Below are 20,447 nucleotides of genomic sequence, written 5' to 3'. Positions count from 1 at the left end.
TGTTCTATTGTCAATTATATCTCAATAAAGCTGGAAACAATAAATAAAAAAGAAGTTGTTTAACATCATTAATGATTAAAGAAACAAATTATTTTCCGACAGTCTTATTACTGAACCTGTAAAAGGTGGACAATGGTCCCACAGATCCAGGCCAGTTCTCCAGTGTGCTCTTGGAAGTAGGGCATCCCTTCTCTAGGCACAGAAAGGATATCAAAACATGATAAACTTATTCTGCGTACATCTATCTATGGGACCTTGAGAAGAGCATATCAGAGTTGAGCACTGATTTCCATACTCAACTCTGGGCAATAAGAGAAGCAAACAAGATACTACCTCAGTCCTTGCCAACTCTAATAAATCTTCTGAGATTGGCTTAAAGACTTATTTTTTCTTAACTCAAGGGAAGATAACTCATCTTTCTGGAGAGGCCACTTGGTGACAAATGCTATCCCACAGACTTTGCATTAACTATTTCATTTCATCTCTACCACAACACTTCAAGGTTTATGTAGATGAGAAAATTGAAGCTCAGAGAACTTAAGTAACAATATACTTCAATATTCATGTTCTTTCTACTGCAGTGCAAAGAATCGGTAAGTTTTTCTCTGGTCATATGCAAATCAGAATATGACAAAGTCTCTGAAGAACACCCAATTGGTTAAAATTATAATAATTGGTAGAAGTTCCACATGAACACTGAAAACAACTTTAATGTTGCATATTTCTGTGAAAAGTCCTGATATTTATGATATTGTGTGTTGCAGTTTTAAAGTAAAAAAACAAAACAAAACAAAACAAAAAAACCAACACTGGTCTTGGAGACAGACCTGATCTCAAATCTCAGTTCTGTTGTTATCCAGTGGTGTAATCCTCACCGAGAACCTGATTCTCTATGCTAAACCCTGACTTCATGGTGTTCCAATTGTATGCTATCTATAATGCCATCATTTGACTTGTTTTGGAGTTAGGTGTTTTGTGACAGTCTTCTTAACTGATAGATTGTGAGCTACTGGGGGACAATTACTTTGTGTCACTAACAATACCCAAAAAGTTACCTGTACATAAGAGTTTTACCATACATATTTATAAGATGAATATCTTATTATAAACAAAAACAGGAAAGCTTAGTAATACTAAGAGTTGGCAAAAAATATATATATATATGGGAAGGCAAATTTGCCAGTGATTAATAAAAGGAGTGCTATAAAGGATAAGACTCAAATGCTCCCCCTTCCACACTCTACTCTATACTTCCTCCACCCATACCTTGTTTCCTTGATTTTCTTTGAATGCTCTGAATTGAGAGGAAACTACTGAAGAACAGGGACCATGTTTTATTCGTCTTTGAATTCTCAGAAATAGCATAGTATAATACTCAATACAAGACTGTTGAAGGGAACTGAATGGTAATGTTGAGAAGGAAGAGATCATTGCAGGAGAATATTCATCTCAAAAGGTAAAGTTACAGTTTTAACTTATTTTCAGTTGCAATTCCTCTACAAGTAGGGAAATTCTATACCAAAGACTGAAAAGAAGCACATCACAAAACATGGTTCAGTCCATCTGAGTCCTGTTTCAATTTTAGCACAAAATGTGTTGAACTTCAGCACTCCTGATTCACACCTTTCTAATGCAAATACATCAAACTTACAATTATTTGAGGGTGAATTATCAAATTTGTAGATTAGCAAGGCTTTTTGCTTCTTCTACTCCCTCTATATAGTCCTTTGGGGGCCTTCTTTCCTTGTGCATGAATGGCAGTGGGATTAACTCATTATGAATAAAGGAAACATCTGTGATGCTTAAATGGTGGTAAGGAATGCATAGAAATCCAATACCACCTGTATGCAGCTCTATTACTGGTCATAAATTGTATTGAAAAAAAGCTGTCACAGTATTCAAAATTCAAAGGATATTTCTTGAAGTAGTTCATCAGAGAACATTTTTTCCTCATATCAACCACAGAACTAACTAAATGAAGCATTTTATTTACAATAATAAAAAATGTTATATTGATCCAAATCACTGGCAGAGTCTACAGATACACAACAGAAAGTGGATGTCAACATCACTGAAAGATTTGGCCAGTCAGGCCTATCCCAGCTTGACTATGCTTTTCATTTAGTGGCAGGAAATCTATCAGTCTCTATCACTTCGTGGTCAATTAATCTCAGGTTTTGGTTCTATTCAAAAACTTTGCTTTGATCCAGATGTAATCAACTCATAAAAGTAAGAAAAAGCAATCCTGTTTATAAACTATGAGCATTTTAAAACCTGGCAAATGTAATTAATTCTTTATTTCCCTACTCATATTTTTCTATCACTATTAACACATAGGTATGAATATAAGCTCGTATGCTCACAAACAAAACAACTGCCAGTTGAATGCCAACACCTCTGGAAAGGGAAAAAGGAGACTTGTATAGGGGCACCAATGAGTACAGCTTTAGTGTGTGTATGTTATCAGGTGAGTATCCATATTTACATAAATACGAAGAAAAAACATGAAAGGAGTTAAGGAAAAGAAAAAAGTTAAAGTGAATGGTAGTCTTCAGAGCTATCATGCATGGCTACATGGTTTGTCAACTGCACAATCTCAAGGATAGCAGTCACTCTGACTACAGAGGTGGATGGCGCCCCCTGGAGTTGTGCAACATAGTCGTCTTGGTGGGACATTCTTTTCTTTGGGATTTAAACATTTTTCTTTATAATAAGGACTAGACTGTAAGTACAGCTCCAGATCATACTTCTTAAACTCCTGGCATGCTTGGAAGTAACTTATTACTCACAAGGGGATAGAGGAAGGAAAGAAAAGTAGAAAAGACAGGAAAAAGTCTCTAGAGGTAACAAGGATAAAATAACACTAGCCAAAAATGTTTTGTACATTTGCTATGTGCAGGGTATGGGTCACAGCACTTTGTGTATACTAACTCTTTTAATCCCTACAACCCTCATAGAAGCAGGTACTATTATTATCCACATTTCACAGATAAGTGAGGTCCAGAGATGTTAAATAACCTGCCCGAGACCACACAGCAGTAAGTGAGGTAGAAGTAGCAGAGTGAGCTGACTCCTCTGCTATACAAATTGTGACTCTTAGCTGGGAGTCAATTGGAGGCTCCCCTCATTTAAATCTCTATTTGCTCTTGCTAAAATAAATATTTTATGGGGAAAAGCCACCCCTTAAGAAGACCCTCTGTTAGGGGTGCCTGGATGGCTCCGTCGGTTAATGGTTAATCTGTCTGTCTTCGGCTGAGGTCAACGTCTCAGGGTCCTAGGATCCAGCCTCACACTGGGCTCCCTGCTCAGCAGGGAAGCAGGGAGGCTCCTTCTCCCTCCCCTTCTGCCCCTGTCCCTCTCCTTTTGCCCCTCTCCCCTGCTCATGCCCTCTCTCTAATAAATAAAGCTAAAAAAAAAAAAAAAAGAAGATCCTCTGTCTGCAATCATAAAATCGGATTTAAGAATAGAGAAAAAATTAAGTTCCAAATAAAATTCTGACAAAATGATAGTTCTCCAAAATAAGCCCCAAAATTGAAATATAAAATGCCAAGGGTTACATTTATATTTAGCACAAAGGCCGAAGGATAAAAATTCTTAACTGATCAGTTAGCACATTGTGGAAACTTCTGGCTTTTGGAATGAATAAATAGAAATGTTAGCAGAAGATGAGGAAACATCACAGAGGCACTGATAAAAAAAGAGAGGGGAGCAGTAAATAAACACAGCCGTCACAAGAGCCTCTACAGCAAAAGGAAATGGGAGTCGGGGGTGGGGGCACAGTTACATAGCACAGGAGGCCTGAAATATTTCTCAAGTGAGTCATTAGCCTTTGTATATCTAATTGATTCCTTGTTTCATGACTTCTGAAAATTTGAATTTCTGTCGATCCAATTTATTACATTCACTTTGAAATGACTTCAAGAACTCTATGAAATTTAAATCTGAAAAACCAACTTAATGAAATAATGACGTCAAATGTAAGAAGAAATCACAATAATTATCTCCGTAAATTATTTGTTCCAATTGTCCCATCCCCATGCTGCTATGTTAAATTATTTGAGCAACTGAAATATTTAGAGCTACAAAGGAAAAATGTAAAGGTAAAGATAAAATAGCATTTGCAAAATGACCATTAATAAAGCCCCGTCCTACAGACTGCAGGCAAACAGTCAATTTTCCAGCTTGTCAAAACGACCCACTTTCTGAGCATGTTTAGAGTGCACAGAGGTCTTCATTTATACCAGGATGTCAGGGTTTGAAGAAGCAATAATATTTTGAAAATGATTTGTGATGTACATCGTTTTGTCAAATATCTAATCAACTGGGGAAAACGTGTCAAAGTCAAGAAATGTTACTTGGCTACACTGGGTAGGATATAGACCTGGCCACCCACTCACCAGCTGCAGGAAATGAATTTAAAGTAAGTTGGTCATCTGTCCCAGGATAAAAAACAACTGCCAAATATTTTATCCCAATTTGTCAGCCCTGCTCTATTCTAGTGAATTCCATCAATCCAAGGCCAGTCCCACTGTTTATTCTCTCCAGAACAATAACCTCAACCAATAGGGTTATTTGTTTAAGTCATCTGGTGATTTCTTTTAAATTAAGCCTTGTTTCTAGTACCACTTGCATTTTGCTTGCATTCATGTAAGCTTCTGTGGCAGCTGCTTGAGAAGAAAAGGAAAGGTGGCTCTTGTGGAGCAGTGAGAAGAGAATACATTTTTAAACTTTTCTTTCTTTCTCCTAAAATTAGTACTAGCATATGGAATATTCAGCAGGTGGCTCAGCAGGGAAAGGCTTACTGTTTTTCATACCTGCCACTGAGATGTTTGACATTTTGACTTACTAAGGGAGTAAGATTTTTGAGGCGATTACTGGGTGTGTGTGTGTGTGTGTGTAGGGTGCAACGTGGGTGTGGTGTGTGCTCATGGGCATGCTGAGGAACATCTCATGGAGGTCTCTCAGAGGAGAGAGTGCAAGACGTAGAAGCAACTAACAAAGTAATACAATTGAGAAAAGCTAAATACTAGAAGAAAGAGTGCATTTGTGTGTGTTTCATACTATTGAAGTTGAATAACCAATTCAAATCCCACTAGTGTTAGAGAGTAAGAAATTACTTTGTGGGGCCCTGGGCCTTCGGCTCAGGTCATGATTCCCAGGGGCCTGGGATGGAGCCCCATGTTGTTATCGTCATCGTCGTCGGGCTCCCTGCTCTTGCTCTCTCTTGCTCACTCTCTCTGTCTCTCTCAAATAAATAAAATCTTAAAAATAAACTGTTCTTTGGGGGAAAAAAGTCACTTTGTGACTTAAGGAATTCCAGGAATTATGCTTTATAATACAATAAAAATACTCTTTGAATCCTATTTGAAGACCCCAATTTAAAGTTCACTGCAATAACTTCCCCCATTGTTTGAAAAGCAACTATTAAATCAGCACTCCACAAACATTTATAAACATACAGAATGCATCATGCACTATTTTAGGCAATGGAGCTTTAAAGAAAAAAGTGGAGTTTCAAATTTAAAAGAAATTTAGGAAGTATAATAAACTAACCTTGGATATGCGCAGTGAGGGAGACAAAATAGTCTCAGATAATCCCTAGGTCTGTGGCTTGATGAATAGGTGAATGGTAGAATCATTAATGATGTCTGCTTACCTAATACCCACTCTGCCCATTTTTTAATGTAATTGACCTATACAGTATTAAAGACCAGCTAAAAACCATATGAAAACTATATTTTCCTGTCTCTACTATGTCTAATTAGACATAATGACATAAGACATAAGCAGACACCTTTGGGTGGAGTATCCAATGTGTCTAAAGTACATTGACTCAGCAGGGTGACCCCATTTTTTTCTTTACCTTCCTTTTCTCTGCCTGGAATGTGATAGTTGAGGCACAAGCAGCTAGTTTGTGACCATGAGGTAACTTGAAGATAGACACTTCATGCTAGGCGTGTAGAACAAAAAGATGGATTCCTGAAATTGGTGAGTCACCATGTTAACCCTGGGTTGCCTAATTCTAGATTTGTATTTTTATTTTGACAGAAAAATAAATGTTTATCTTGTTTAAGCTTATTTCAGGTCTCTGTTACTAGCCACTAATCCTAATTGATACCTCCGTAGAGAGAATCAAGTTCCTTGGGGCTTTTTGGTAGGTGGCAGGGTTAGGAGGAAGTTCAGTTTTGGATGTGTTGAATGTGAGGTGCTTGCTGGTGGAATGCCCAGACATCACTTGGAAACACAAGGTGGAGATACAGACTTGGGGAGTGATCCAATTTGGAGGCTAACATCTACAGCTTACATTTCCAGCCAGTGGTTCTTTATTTTCTTCAGATCAACTATGGTAAGGACTTTCTGTTTTTCATTTTGAGCATTTATTTTATTTTTTTTTAAGATTTCATTCATTTATTTGACAGAGAGAGAGAGAGAGCACAGCAAGGGGAGCAGCAGGCTTGCCTAGCAGGGAGCCCGATGCAGGGTTAGATCCCAGGACCCGGGACCATGACCTGAGCTGAAGGCAGATACCCAACAACTGAGCCACCCAGGAGCCCCCATTTCTGAGCGTTTAACTTGCATTTTATCTTGAATACAAAAAAAAGCAATCTTCATGCAGAAGCTCAAAAATGAGCATGCAAGGGGCACCTGGATGGCTTAATCAGTAAAGCATCCACCCTCAGCTCAGGTCATGATCATAGGGTCCTGGGATCAAGCCCCACATTGGGCTTCCTGCTCAGCAGGGAGCCTGCTTCTCCCTCTCCCCCTGCCCGTGCTCTCTCTCTCTCTCTCACTCACTCTTTCTCTCAAATAAATAAATAAAATCTTTTTTAAAAATGAGCATGCAAGGTGAAATTGTGCAGTGATCTTAATCAATGAAAAAATTATAATTGCTTCATGAACTTCAAAATTGTTGTCAAAACATTAAAATCTCTTATTATCTATACATGTACAAAGGAATGAAAAAATAAAGCTATTACTTAGTATATTGAAATTTAAGGCATTAGAAATATTGAGAATTGAAGTGTTTTATTTCTTTGTTTTAAACGCATCAAGAGTAACCTAAACACTGCTTGCCTTCTTCTCACTGTAAAACCTACAATAGGGAATAAGGATCTTGTTTGCCCTAGTGAATTGTTATACTCTTTCCTAAGTTTGGATTAGCTTCCAACATTTTATCCTTTGAAATTTGTGTTGTGAAGTATCTCCAAAAGTTCTGTTAATGTGGAGGGTTTTTTGTTTTGTTTTGTTTTTTTGCCTGTGTTACTTCTTCTGGGATATCTCCACCCTTTTTGTTGCAACCACTTCCCTTCTTTATGTTGATAAGTTCTCCTTCATGAAGTTCTTAGGCTGTACATCTAGAGTCTTTCAAACAGTGGCAGTGCCAACATTCCCACCGTCAGCTATTTCTTCTATAATTCTATTTATGTTCAATGTGAATTTCACTTCCAGCAGTGTTATTTTTGGGTTATCTGCTGTGCTGTTGGCCAATTCCCTCTTGATTATCCATTTTTATAAAATGTCTTGTGAATTTATCACTGGGAGACCAGATTGCCACACAACTACACACTTTTGCTGTGTGTGTATAAAATGAATAACAGATGCAGAGTGATCAATCACTGATAGACTTTGAAAGAAGGGATTCAGTTGGTCACTGATCACAATGTGCATGTGTTATTTATGTGGTGATTTGTAGACTGAAGACCCAGCAATGAAGTTTGTACTTTATGCAATTACTGAACCGAACTAAATCATGGTAACTGAAACGTGAATGGTGACGTTCAGGACTGGATTATTTAACTAAACCATGGTAACTGGAAATCATGCATGTCAGAACCATGCAAAGTGAGACCTGTGTATAATCCAGCTGAGGGCTGCTGAGGAAAATCTAGATATATCTATGCAACATTCATTCCCTTCCTTTCATACCTCTTCTTTCTCCCCACTTTTTAGCTATTTCATTTCTATTAGTATCACCTCTAGAGAGCGTTAACAGTAATTTGCAGCAAGGCATCCTAAATTAGTCAGTTTTGCTACTGATAATTTTGGTTAAATATCTGACCTAAAATGGGGGTTTTAAGCTATCCCCAATCATATATTTTCTGTCCTGTTTTCATTTCCTATAACCATGGTCTGCTGAATTAACATGGCTGTAATAATGTTCTGTCATAAAGAACTTTTATTATAATAAATTCTGTATTGCTCAACATCCTGCCATCAGAATTATCTTTTTATTCATTCATTCAGTAAATCTGTGCTAGGCACTGTACCATGTGCTTGGAATATTTTGTATCAGTGAATAAAACGGGCAATAATCCTTGCCCCTGTGGTGCTTACATTTTAGTTGGTAGTTGTCAGGGGCTGGACCATGAGGCAATAATAATGAAGTCTGCTACAGTGCTGCCATGTTGTTAGGCTATGATGATATTATAAATAAGAAAAATAAAGATATTCAAGTATATGTTTTTTAAAAAGGATTAACAACTTTGGCAAGGTGATCAAAATTAATACAATAAAATGATATTATGAACATCATGTACTTTCTTTTTTATTTTTTTAAAGAACTTTATTTTTTTTAGAAAGGAGAAAAAGGGGGGAGGAGCCGGGGGAGAGGGAGAGAGAGAATCAAAAGTCAGATGTTTAACCAACTGAGCCACTCAAGTGCTCCTGACATCATGTACTTTAGATAGGATGCCCTAAAGCAGGCATAATATCACTATGTGATATTCTGGTCAGATATGTGTGACTTTAATCCAATCCTGATGAAACATCAGACAAATCCCAAATTATGGGCATTCTATACAAAAGGAAGTATCCTCCAAAAATGTCAATATCATAAATGCTGAAGGTTTTTTTTATTATCAATTTTAGGGGCGCCTGGGTGGCTCAGTCATTAAGTGTCTGCCTTTGGCTCAGGGCGTGATCCTGGCGTTGTGGGATCCAGCCCCACGTCAGGCTCCTCCGCTATGAGCCTGCTTCTTCCTCTCCCACTCCCCCTGCTTGTGTTCCCTCCCTCGCTGGCTGTTTCTCTCTCTGTCAAGTAAATAAATAAAATCTTTTTTAAAAATAAATAAATAAATAAATATCAATTTCAGCATTCTTTATTGCCAGGAATTGTTATACCAAAAGATCATTATTCACATTTCTGTATCTGCAGCAAATTTTGACTCTATTTACAGAATATCTTCTTGAAGCATGCATTTTGACACTGTTTTGGGGACTGTCTTCACTTGAATTATCTAGCAAACAAAGCCTGAACAAATTTGAGGACTGGCATTTCGTTGGGAGATGTAATCCAGGGACAGGGAGAGTGAGGAAATAAGCAAATGAGGCAAAAAAGGGTGCATTACTAATCTGACCACAGTTTCATGAAGAGATACGGTAAGGATGTCTTTGGGAAAATCATGCCTAGAAAACAAAAGCTTAATTCTGATGTTTTGCTTTATTTATTATACTGTTTATTCAGTGGCTTTACTGAGCACCTACTCAGTACTGAGCACCTGGCTTAGTATTAGAATACCACTGAGGATTTCGCCCTAAGTCACCTAATTCTCAGCCACATGGATATATCTACACCTTGTGTTGAGTTTTTCTGGTCAGAAGTCCTTTCAAGTCAAATGATTTTCTATCTCCTTTTTACTGAAAAGAGCTAAATGAGCAGTTGAGGTTCCATTTCTATGTAGGAGAGGCTTAAATGGTTGGAAGTAGGTCTTAGAACTTGTACTCCATGTAAGAATGAAAACTAATTTTTTTTTTAAGATTTCATTTATTTATTTGACAGAGAGAGAGACAGCCAGCAAGAGAGGGAACACAAGCAGGGGGAGTGGGAGAGGAAGAAGCAGGCTCCCAGCAGAGCAGGGAGCCCAGTGCGGGGCTCGATCCCAAGACCCTGGGATCATGCCCTGGGCCAAAGGCAGACACTTAACGACTGAGATACCCAGGCGCCCCTGAAAACTAATTTCTTTTTTTTTTAATAATTTTATTATTATGTCATGTTAGTCACCATACAGTACATCCTTAGTTTTTGATGTAGTGTTCCATGATTCATTATTTGCGTGTAACACCCAGTGCTCCACTGAAAACTAATTTCTTGACCTCTCTTGATTTAAGCCTTTATAATGTTTACCTTGAAAACTACTATAGACTTAGATTCAGAAGAAAGTAAAAAAAAAAAAAAATCATTCTAAAGCCAAGTAGAAAAATGTGTGGGTATTAATATGTTTTGAGGGATACCCTGATTCATTTCCCTCCATTGGTTAAAAAAGGTCAGTTTTAAGCAAAATGGTGACACAGTGAAAGAAATTTGTTTTTGCTATTCCTCCACTCTCCTTTTTCATGTTTCTTCCCTACCCCCATATACATAAGGATCTTGAATATTCATGCTGCCCTTGCCTACCTATGGCAACCCCTGATTTTGCCTTTTCTGGATAGTGCTTCATTTTATTTATTCTTTTATAATGCCTTTTATACTTACCTCCTGCCATCACAAAGTGCCATAGACTGGGTGGCTTAAACAACAGAAAAATATTTTCTCACGGTTCTGGAGACTAAATTCAGCCTTCATTCACTCTCTGCAAAAACTCCCCCTTAAAATGAGCACAACTAAACTTTATCAGTAGAGACCATGGGAAGGACATTGCAGAAAGAAGAGGGTTTCTCTTCCTGGTTCCTGATTGTTGCATTTTGCCTTTTCTAGTTCCTGCTGTATCATCTGTCAGTGGTGGAAGTGTGTGGGGAGGAACTTCTGGCTCTGCTCCAACTGTACACCCAAAATGCTCAGTCCCCCAGCAACCTTGCAGACCCCAGCCCAGGCCCAGTGACCACCTCAGGGTGGTTACTCCAGTGCAGACACCATGCACTCTAAGCCTTGTGCTCACAACAGGGTCTCAACTCCCTCTAAGCCTGACAGCCTTGGCTCACCTGCACTAGTGAGGGAGACCAGGTAGGACGCTCTTGCAGCAGGCAAGAGATAACGACATCTTTTAACTAGGGTTATTGAAGTAGAGATAATGAGAAATGGTTGATTCCAGATACAGTTTGGAATTAGAGCCCATAAAACTTACTGATGGATCAAATGTGGGGTGTGATTTAAAGTGAGAAACTAGATATTTGTACCAAGCAATAGGATAAATAATAGAGGCATAATTTATTGAGAGGGAAAAGATTTAGGGAAGTCCATTATTTGGGCAGTAGGGAAGGCAGATGGAAATCAAGTTTTCTATTTTAACCATGTTTAATTTGAAATAATTATTAGACATACAAGTAAAGATACTGAGTAAGCTTATTATACTGTTTGTATTGACTATAGATTTTGTGTACAGATACCTTCAAGGGTTGATTATGTAACTTCTTTTTCAAAAAGACTCAAAGTCTGACTATAATCCTGTCACAGTGGCCTGGTTTCAGTTTTTGGAATATTCCAAGCTTCTCCTTCAAAGCCTTGTTAATGCTCTCAGTATGAGCCTCTCTGCCTGGAATGCTCTCCTCTTGGCTCTTAGGCACAGCCAGCTTCTCCAACATGAAGCCACCATAACCATCCTACATAACAGCCAATGCTATCACTATACCTAATCATAACACTTATTTGTTTCCTTTGTGAGACTTAACATCATTTATAGTTATTTCAATGACTTGTTTTTAAATTTTTTTTTTAAGATTTTTTAATTTATTTATTCGACAGAGATAGAGACAGCCAGCGAGAGAGGGAACACAAGCAGGGGGAGTGGGAGAGGAAGAAGCAGGCTCATAGCAGAGGAGCCTGATGTTGGGACTCAATCCCATAACGCCGGGATCACGCCCTGAGCCGAAGGCAGACGCTTAACCGCTGTGCCACCCAGGCGCCCCTCAATGACTTGTTTTTAGGTTTACTGTTTTCTTCACAAAACTGTGAGCCAAATCTTGTCTGTCATGTTCATAGCTATACTCCCAATGCATAGCAGAGTATCTGGCATATAATAATTGTTGAGTAAATATTTGTCAAATGACTGGTTAAGTAATAAGAAAGACAGCAAAAGAGGGGAGGAAAGATGGAGAGAAAAAGAGACCTGCACAATCCTCAATCATCTTGCTCTTCTGAACTCTTGAAGGGTCTACTGTCTATTAATCTTCAAAACTCTTTCCTTGTATACCTCCTAAAATAATGCATTTAAGTGATACATGCCTCACATGTTTAAGTTCATATCTATAATTCTGCATCCTAAGTTTAAGTAAATGCAAACAATAAATATCCTGTATATTATAAATAGTAGCATTTAAAATAAATCTATTACACAATATTCTTTGAAATGTATCCGATGGGACATAAAGACAATAAAGATTTGATATCCACCACTATTCATTTTTAAAAGGCACAAACATTCAGCCATACCACTCCTAGACATCAGTTGGAAAGTAGTATAGAGGTCCCCTAAAAGACATATACAAAGTACTCATAGCAACTTTATCCACAATAAACAAAAACTGAAGAAAAAACAACTGTTCCTCGGCAGTAGAAAGGCCAAGTAAATTATGGTACATACATATGTACATACATACATACATACATACATACACTGGGATATTATGTAGCAATGATTCTCCAACTCTTTGGTCTCAGGACCCCTTTATACTCCTAAAACTTATTGAGGACACCAATGACTTTTTAAAATCCATTTGGACAGTTCTATCAACATGTGTCATATTAAAAACTAGAACTGAGACATTTTTAAAATGTTTATTAACCTAACAACAATGACACAGATAAACCTTGAAAAAGTTATGCCAAGTGAAAGGAGCCAGACAGACATACACACAAATATTGTGTGATTTCACTTATTGGAAGTACCTAGAATAGTTAAATTCATAGAAACAGAAAAGAAAATGGTGGTTGCCAAGGGCTAGGAAGAAAGGCGAACAGAGAGTTATTGTTTAATGCATAAAGAGTTACAGTTTGGGAACAGAAAATGTTTTAGAGAAGAATGGTGGTGACAACTGCATAACAATGTGAATGTACTTAAGGCCACTTACCTATACACCTAAAAATAGTTAAAATGGTAAATTTTGTTATGTATATCTTACCAAATTAAAAATAACAATAATAAATCTATTCCATGTTAAGGTATATATTTTTATATATGAGTGTATCATCCAAATAAAAATATTAGTAAGAAGTAGTAGCCTTATTTTTAATTATTGGCAAGTCTTTTAACAGTCAGGCTTCATAGAAGACAATTGAATTTTGATATCTGCTTCTATTTCAATCTGTCACAATGAGTTCTTTTGTTAAAGTATATGAAGAAAATCCGGCCTTACAAAAATATATAACGGAAAAGAGAAAGATTATTTTAATAATCTTCTCAGAAAATTCTGAATTGTCTACTTTAATACTACATCAAAACTTGGTAAGTGGTAATTTCTTAAAATATTGGTTCGTTAATATATGCACATCTTCCAAATACTGACATACTTCACTGTATGTCAGAAAAATCACATTTGTTAATATCACCACCAATCTCAACAGAAAAGTTGTAAAGTACTGGGAAGATGTTAAGCCCAGGATAGTGAATATAAATTTTCCAAAATTCCATTTTTACTCGAAAATGCAAATTTTATCAATGTCAACAAATATAGTCAGTTGTTTGCCTTGAAGTAACAGGCTCACTCCATTTTTTTTTTTAACAAAGTATCTGCCAAACACTTGTCTGAATAATCATAGTTTGCCCTTGTTTTTTTCAAGTAAAAATGAAGTTCTAGGAAAAAAACCAACCAGTTCAGTTCACAATTCAGTTGCACAAGTGCTTTTTTTGATACAATCATCATAGTCCTATATGCAGCAGAAGTACTTCATGTGTACTTTCCATTTCATCATATATAATATTAAGAAGACACGTACTAGTCTCAGTAACCTATGAATGGAAGGAAGCTTCTTCAATCTAATAAAAGACTATGAAACACCTATTTCTAATATCATAACTAATGATAAAAAACTGAATGTTTTCCCTTCTAAGACTGAAAACAAGGCAAGGACATTTGCTTTTATTGCTTCTCCTCAACATTGTACTCAAGAATCTAGCCAGTGCAATAAGACAAGAAAAGGATATAAAAAGCGCATAGATTGAACAGAAAGAAATAAAACTGTCTTTATTCACAGATGACATAATTGTATATATATATAATTTATATATATAAATATGAGAAATAATTACCAAAAAGCTGCTAGAATTAAAAAGTAGATTTAACAAATTCACAGGATATAATATAAAATTATATGTAATTAACAACTGGAAACTGAAATGTAAAAAATAAAATTTTCAAAAAATAGAAAATACTTAGGAATAAATCTAAGAAAATTTGTGCAAGATTTTTGTATCTTGTAAACCATGATATATTCATGAGAGAAATTTAAAAAGATATAAATAGAAATTTAAAAAGATATAAATAAACATATACCATGTTCATGGATCTAAAGATTGAATTTTTTTAAGGTAGAAATTTTCCCCAAACAAATCAAAATCTCAGTCTTTTTGTAGAAATTGACAAGCTAATTTTAAGCTTTCCATGGTAAGCCCAAGCATCCAGAATAACCAAACAACTTTTGAATTCTTTTCCTCTTGAGTTCCTTAAAGTGGGTATGACGTTTAAAACAAGGGCTTAAAACAAATTGGCTGTCAACATAGATTCTATAGATATTAGAAGAATAGTAACACAACACTATAAATAATATTATGACAACAAATTCAACAACATAGATGAAAAAGACAAATTTCTTGAAATTTACCATGTGCCAAAATAGGCACAAGGAAAAGCAGAACAATAAACAAATTGAATTGTTATAAAAAACCTTCCCCAAAGAAAACTCCAGGGTCAGAAAGTTTCACTGGTGAAAACACTAAAGTTACACAAATGATTTTCAGGAAAAAGTGGAGGAAAGAACACTATCCAACTCATTTTATAAGGCCAACAGTTATGGGTTGAATTGTGTCCCCTCTCTCCAAAAACTCATATGTTGAAGCCCCAACTCTTAGTACTTCAGAACATAACCACATTTGGAAGTAAGGTCTTTATTATGGTGATTAAATCAAAACAATACTGTTAGAGTAGGGTCTTAATCTAATATGACTAGCATCCCTGTAAGAGGAAGAAGAGAAACCAGGGGCACGTGGTTGCATAGAGAAAGGCCATGTGAAGACACAGTGAGAAGACGGCCATCTACAAGCCAAGGAGAGAGGCATTAGGAGAAACCAAACCTGTCAACAACTTGATCTTGAACTTCTAGCCTCAGAACTGCGAGAAAATAAATTCTGTTGTTTAAACCCAGTCCGTGGTATTTTGTCACAGCAGCCTTAAGAAACTAACATACCAACATAAGCTGAATACCAAAACCTGACAAAGATGATATTAAAAAAAATTACAGACCAATATCCTTCATGGAAAGAGAGGTGAAATCCTTAACAAAACACTAGCAAATCAAGCAGACCATACATAAAAAGAATAACACTTCAGGACTCAGTAGGATTTACCCCAGAAATGCAAGATTAGTTTAAGAATTTAAAACCAATCAATGTAATTCACTAAAAAAGATAACCAATATGATGATTTCAATAGATACAGAAAACGCATTTGACACAATCCAACATTCGTTCCTGATAAAAACTTTTAGCAAACCAGAAATAGTAGGGAACCTCCTCAAATGAATAAAGGCATCTATAAAACACCTACAGCATAATTAGCAATGAAAGACTGAATTGTTTTCCCCTACAATGGGAACAAAGCAAACATGCCATTACTACTACGTGTATTCAACATTGTACTAGAAGTCCTAGTCACTGTAAGAGGAAAAAGAAAAGGAAATAAATGTCACTAAGATCGAAAAGGAAGAAGTAATATTGTCCCTATATGCAAATTACTTGAATATTAATGTAAAAATCCTAATGAGTCTAGAAAACAATTACTAGAACCCATAAGTAAATTTAACAAGGTCACAGGATACAAGGTTCATATATAAGAACCTATTTAACGCAAACATTAAACATATATCTTTATATACTAATAGCAAACTATTGTAAAATGCAATTCAAAAATCCACTCTGTTTTTAGCAGCACACAAAAAAATAACTATGCATAAATGTAACAAAAGATCTTTATATTAGAAACTACAAAAGACAGTTGAAAGAAATTAAAGAATACCTAAATAGAGAAATATACCATGTTCATGGATTAGAGGATTCAATATTAACATAACAATGCTCCTCAAACCATGGTATTATTAAAATATAGATATATAGATCAATGAAACTGAATACAAAGTCTAGAAACAGACCAATAAACATACAGTCAATTTTACAAAAGTGCCAGTGTGATTCAATGGAGAAAGTCATTTTTGCAATAAGTAGTGCTGTAGCAATTGGACACTGGACATCCATATTAAGAAAAAAAAAAGGACTATTGATCCTAAAGTCACACCATATGCATAAATTAACCTGAATTGAGTCATAGTCCTACACGTAAAACCTAAAATTATAAAACTCTTGGAAAAGAACATCAGAGAAAATATTTGTGTCCTCAAGGTAGACAAAGATATTTCAGAGGACACAAAAAGTATGGATCCAAGGGGGGAAAAATTCACACTAAGGTGCCAGCAGGTTTAACCATCATTGCTTCTGCATCGTGAATTAAAACATCAATGCACTGAAAAAGGCAAATAAATAAAATCCTAAATTATTATGAAAATAATGACTCATGGACCCTCCCTGAAAATTCTCAGGCACCACCCCCCCACAAGGATTCTCAGACCACACTTTGAGAATAGCTATTTTGCAACAATTAAAAATAATGGACTGTGGTGTATGCAACAATGGATGCATCATACAGATATAATGTTGAACAAAAGAAGCCTGGCAGAAAAGACAGTATACTGTATAATTCAATTTATACAACTTCCAAGAACAGGCTAAAGTACTCTATGGCATGAGAAGTCAGAATAATGGTTATCTCTGGGATAGGGGAAGGAGATTAACTAAGAAAGGTCATAGTGGAAAGGGGAATCACCTATATCTCGATTTAAGTGGTGGTTTGTGCATTTTACTGTATGGGTGTCATACCTCAATAAAAATATAAAAAGAATTTTATAAACAAGTTCTTAATCTTTAACAGTTTTATATATTTCCCCCCTTGAATTTATATTTCAATTCCACTTCCCTGCAGAACATTATTCAAATGAAACGTGTCTATATTTAAGTCTTTTATCAAACATACGCTAGTCCCTTTACACAAAAAAACCACAGGCATATTCTCAAGCCAGTCAATTTCAGGGAAGAAGCCATAATGAAGCTGAGAATCTGAGAATTCTAGTTTGAGGATGATGGACCATAACATTTATTTGGTATTTCATACTTAATTGTTAAATACCTTTCATTCTATATATGGCTTATTTCACTAGAAAGTTTCTAAAAGGCAGGATGCATCTTGGATCTTCCACAGCCGAGGGCCTGACACATAGTAGGTGGCTCACTGATTCATTTTCTCATTCACTCACGCAACAAAAATTTCGTCAGCATTTTATTTAAAATGTTTAAGGCTTGCTGGGCTCTCTGCCTATAATGTTGGGTAAGTGAAGGGCTCAATAAATTCCCATTGATAATTGATTGATAATTTTCAGCTACATTTCAGAAAGAGTATAATTCTCTTTCTCCCCCGAATTCCAAGTACAGGTGCTCTACCTGTCTTATTAACCCTGTTGTAAAAACGGGAACACCAAGACATTGAGATTAATTAACTGACTCGTTTAGGGTCATGCACTTCATCATGAGTCAAGTGAAGATTAAAACCCTTAGAGGTTCTTTTCTGGACTGAGGTGCTAAGGGAATTCATTCAAATTGACTAGAGTTCATATTTCATTTAAATGCTCTCATGTCACTTCTGCTACATCCACCTTCTCTGACTTGTATTTTAGGACCTGCAGTCTGAATTGGTTTACTTCTACTTCAGACCCTGTCAAGATAAATTAGACACTGAGGGTCCACGACACCATCTGAAGTACAAGTGCTATTAGTTGAAAATACACAAGCAGTTTTATATTTCAGTATAGTATAGCAATTCTTTGGAGAACATATTTCCTATTAAAAATGAAAGTGGGAATAATAAACCTAGGTGAATTTTAAAAATGTTAAAAAATAAAAATTTGACTTTACTATATATCCTCAGGTAAGTATAGCCAAAGGAAGGCAGAGTAATAGTAAATATTTTTATCTCCTGCCAATGCATCTACAAACCATTCTGTTGAATAAGATCTGGCAGGTTCCTGACTGTGAGCAGAGATAGAGTAACAACTCTGATGATACATAAACTGGTATCAGATACAGGCTCCATTTTTTGCTGTAATCATCCATCCATAGCTTAGCCCGCTCAGCTGACAAGACATGTTATTAATAAAATGTACTGTACCACAAGTGCCTTGCCCTACATGGTGTTTATCTTGTTGGAAAGTGTAATTGTCTGAAACAATAGCCTCTGTGAAAAGATATGTTATGAGCTGTGTAAAGAGCAAAATAATTTCGACTAATAGTGGTAGTTGTTTGTGAAGAATTAAGACATAGATTATGCTGCAGAGAGTTAACAACTCAGCCTTGCTTTTAAGGTTCCTGTGAGATAGCCTTGAATTTCATGCCACACCTTGTGGATAAACGAAGATCCTCCACCAGAATGGAAACTCATCGAAGGCAGAGAATTCCAACTCATTTGCCAATGTCTCACTAGCACAAAGTGCAGTCCTTGAAAGAATTGACATTTAATATTTGTTAAGTAAAAAAAAAAAAAAAGAATGAATATGAGTAAAGGGAAGAAATGGAACAAGTTTCAGGTTCAAGACAATAACAGTGTTCTACCAGGTTGTGACTCAGAAAAATAGAGTGGGATCCAAACTCCAGGAGACTGGTATTAGTGGAGAGAGAGAGGGTAAAATGGAAGCAGTCTGAAATCAAGTCGCTGAGGATACCACGTGGCACTCCCATATTGCTGAAGCAGACAGAGAAGCCCTGGGTATAGAAAAGGATAAAGCTTGTCCTTGGTCCCTACCGCTCACCCCTGCCCCAGCCCCACTAGATAGGATCCAAACAAGTTCTTGCATCTTTCAACCTGGATTATCCTAGCACAACAAAAGGAGCTTTGGATCTCTAATTCTCACTAGTGGAATGTTGGGTGGAACAGCCGGCAGGTGACTGCACACGGCTTAGGGACCACTGTGACGGGCTAGGACAAGAGCAAGGCCTTAGGGAGGTATACAGATGGAGCGCCAGATCCTGAAATGGAGCTGCGTTACCTTTCCATTGGGATAGTAAAAAAAGTATATGAAGGAAGATAGAAAAATTTAGAAGTGATGGAGGAGAGTAGATACAGAAACATTTTGAAGTAGAGGAAAGGAAATTTGAAGGAGCCTGCTGAGACCTCAAACACAGCCACTTTTCCTTATTTTTTTCCACAGCAAAATTTTATGTTGTTTGGATTATATCCTCCCACATGCTCACAGAAAGTGATTTCTCTCTCTCTCTGTCTCTCTCCCCAGCGTGAGAGGTAAATTATGTTTGGCATCATCCTTTTTACAAGCTGTTAGTTAAGGATGTGTATGTGACACAATTCTGCCTGATAGGACTCAGTTCTGCCAGAGGCCTTTAGAAAATAGGGTTATCCTTCCTTTATTGTGAGAAAGAGAAAGACAGAAAGAGGTGGGAGACAATATCCCCCTTCTTTGGGCAATGCCCTTCCTGCATCTGACACCAAAAAAGCAGAAGCTATGGTACAGCCTTGAACAGAGATGGCAGGAGAGAGTGTCATCTGAGGATGGCAGAACCAAAAGAAGAAATCCCCTTGGGTCCTCGACACCAACCTTGAGTTACTCAATTAACCAATATAGGAACAACTTTCCTTTGAACTTATTTGATGAGATAATAAATTCCTTCTCTTTCAAAAGCCACCACTAGTCAAGTTTTCTGTTGCTTGCATTTTGTCGATAGCTTGATCTTTTCTTGTAAAGGTGAGAGCATGTGTTTGAATGTGAAATGTAGGATTTTAAAGTTTGAAACATATTTCAGCTTTCGTCTATAGCCTCCCTCCATCTTTCTCCCCCTCCCCCTCCCTTCCCCATGTCTACTGGACTCAGATGAGGGCCAGGGGTCACCAGACTGGACGCAGAAAGACTTCTCTATTTTTCAAGATTTAGTCTTTCCTAGCTACAGCCCACTGTCTTTGGCTCCTTCTTCACTAAGGACATGTTCTGTCCCAGGAAGCTCCTCAGTCACTCCAGGAAACAGGTTTTTTGGGCCTTGCCCCAAGAGTTCCACAGACATACCCAGATATATCTGAACCCCAAGCCACAGTTTAGACTCAAGTGGGGAGCGTCAACCACAGCATCGTTCTGTACCTGTAGCTAGTAATGCTTTGTGGAACACAAGTGGAGAATGAAAATGGCCAAGACTTAG

The 20,447-nt window shown here is 36.8% G+C and overlaps 1 long non-coding RNA gene across 2 annotated transcripts in view; it reads right to left on the bottom strand.

Moving 5' to 3' along the window:
* The window catches only part of LOC109489855, a 67,027-nt gene that overhangs the window by 45,282 nt on the left and 1,298 nt on the right, over positions 1-20,447 (bottom strand). The gene's annotated exons all lie outside the window — the stretch shown is intronic.

This window comes from Ailuropoda melanoleuca, chromosome 5 (genome assembly GCF_002007445.2).
Source record: "Ailuropoda melanoleuca isolate Jingjing chromosome 5, ASM200744v2, whole genome shotgun sequence".
NCBI classification, from domain to species: domain Eukaryota; kingdom Metazoa; phylum Chordata; class Mammalia; order Carnivora; family Ursidae; genus Ailuropoda; species Ailuropoda melanoleuca.
This window is presented reverse-complemented; position numbering and strand designations above follow the sequence as displayed.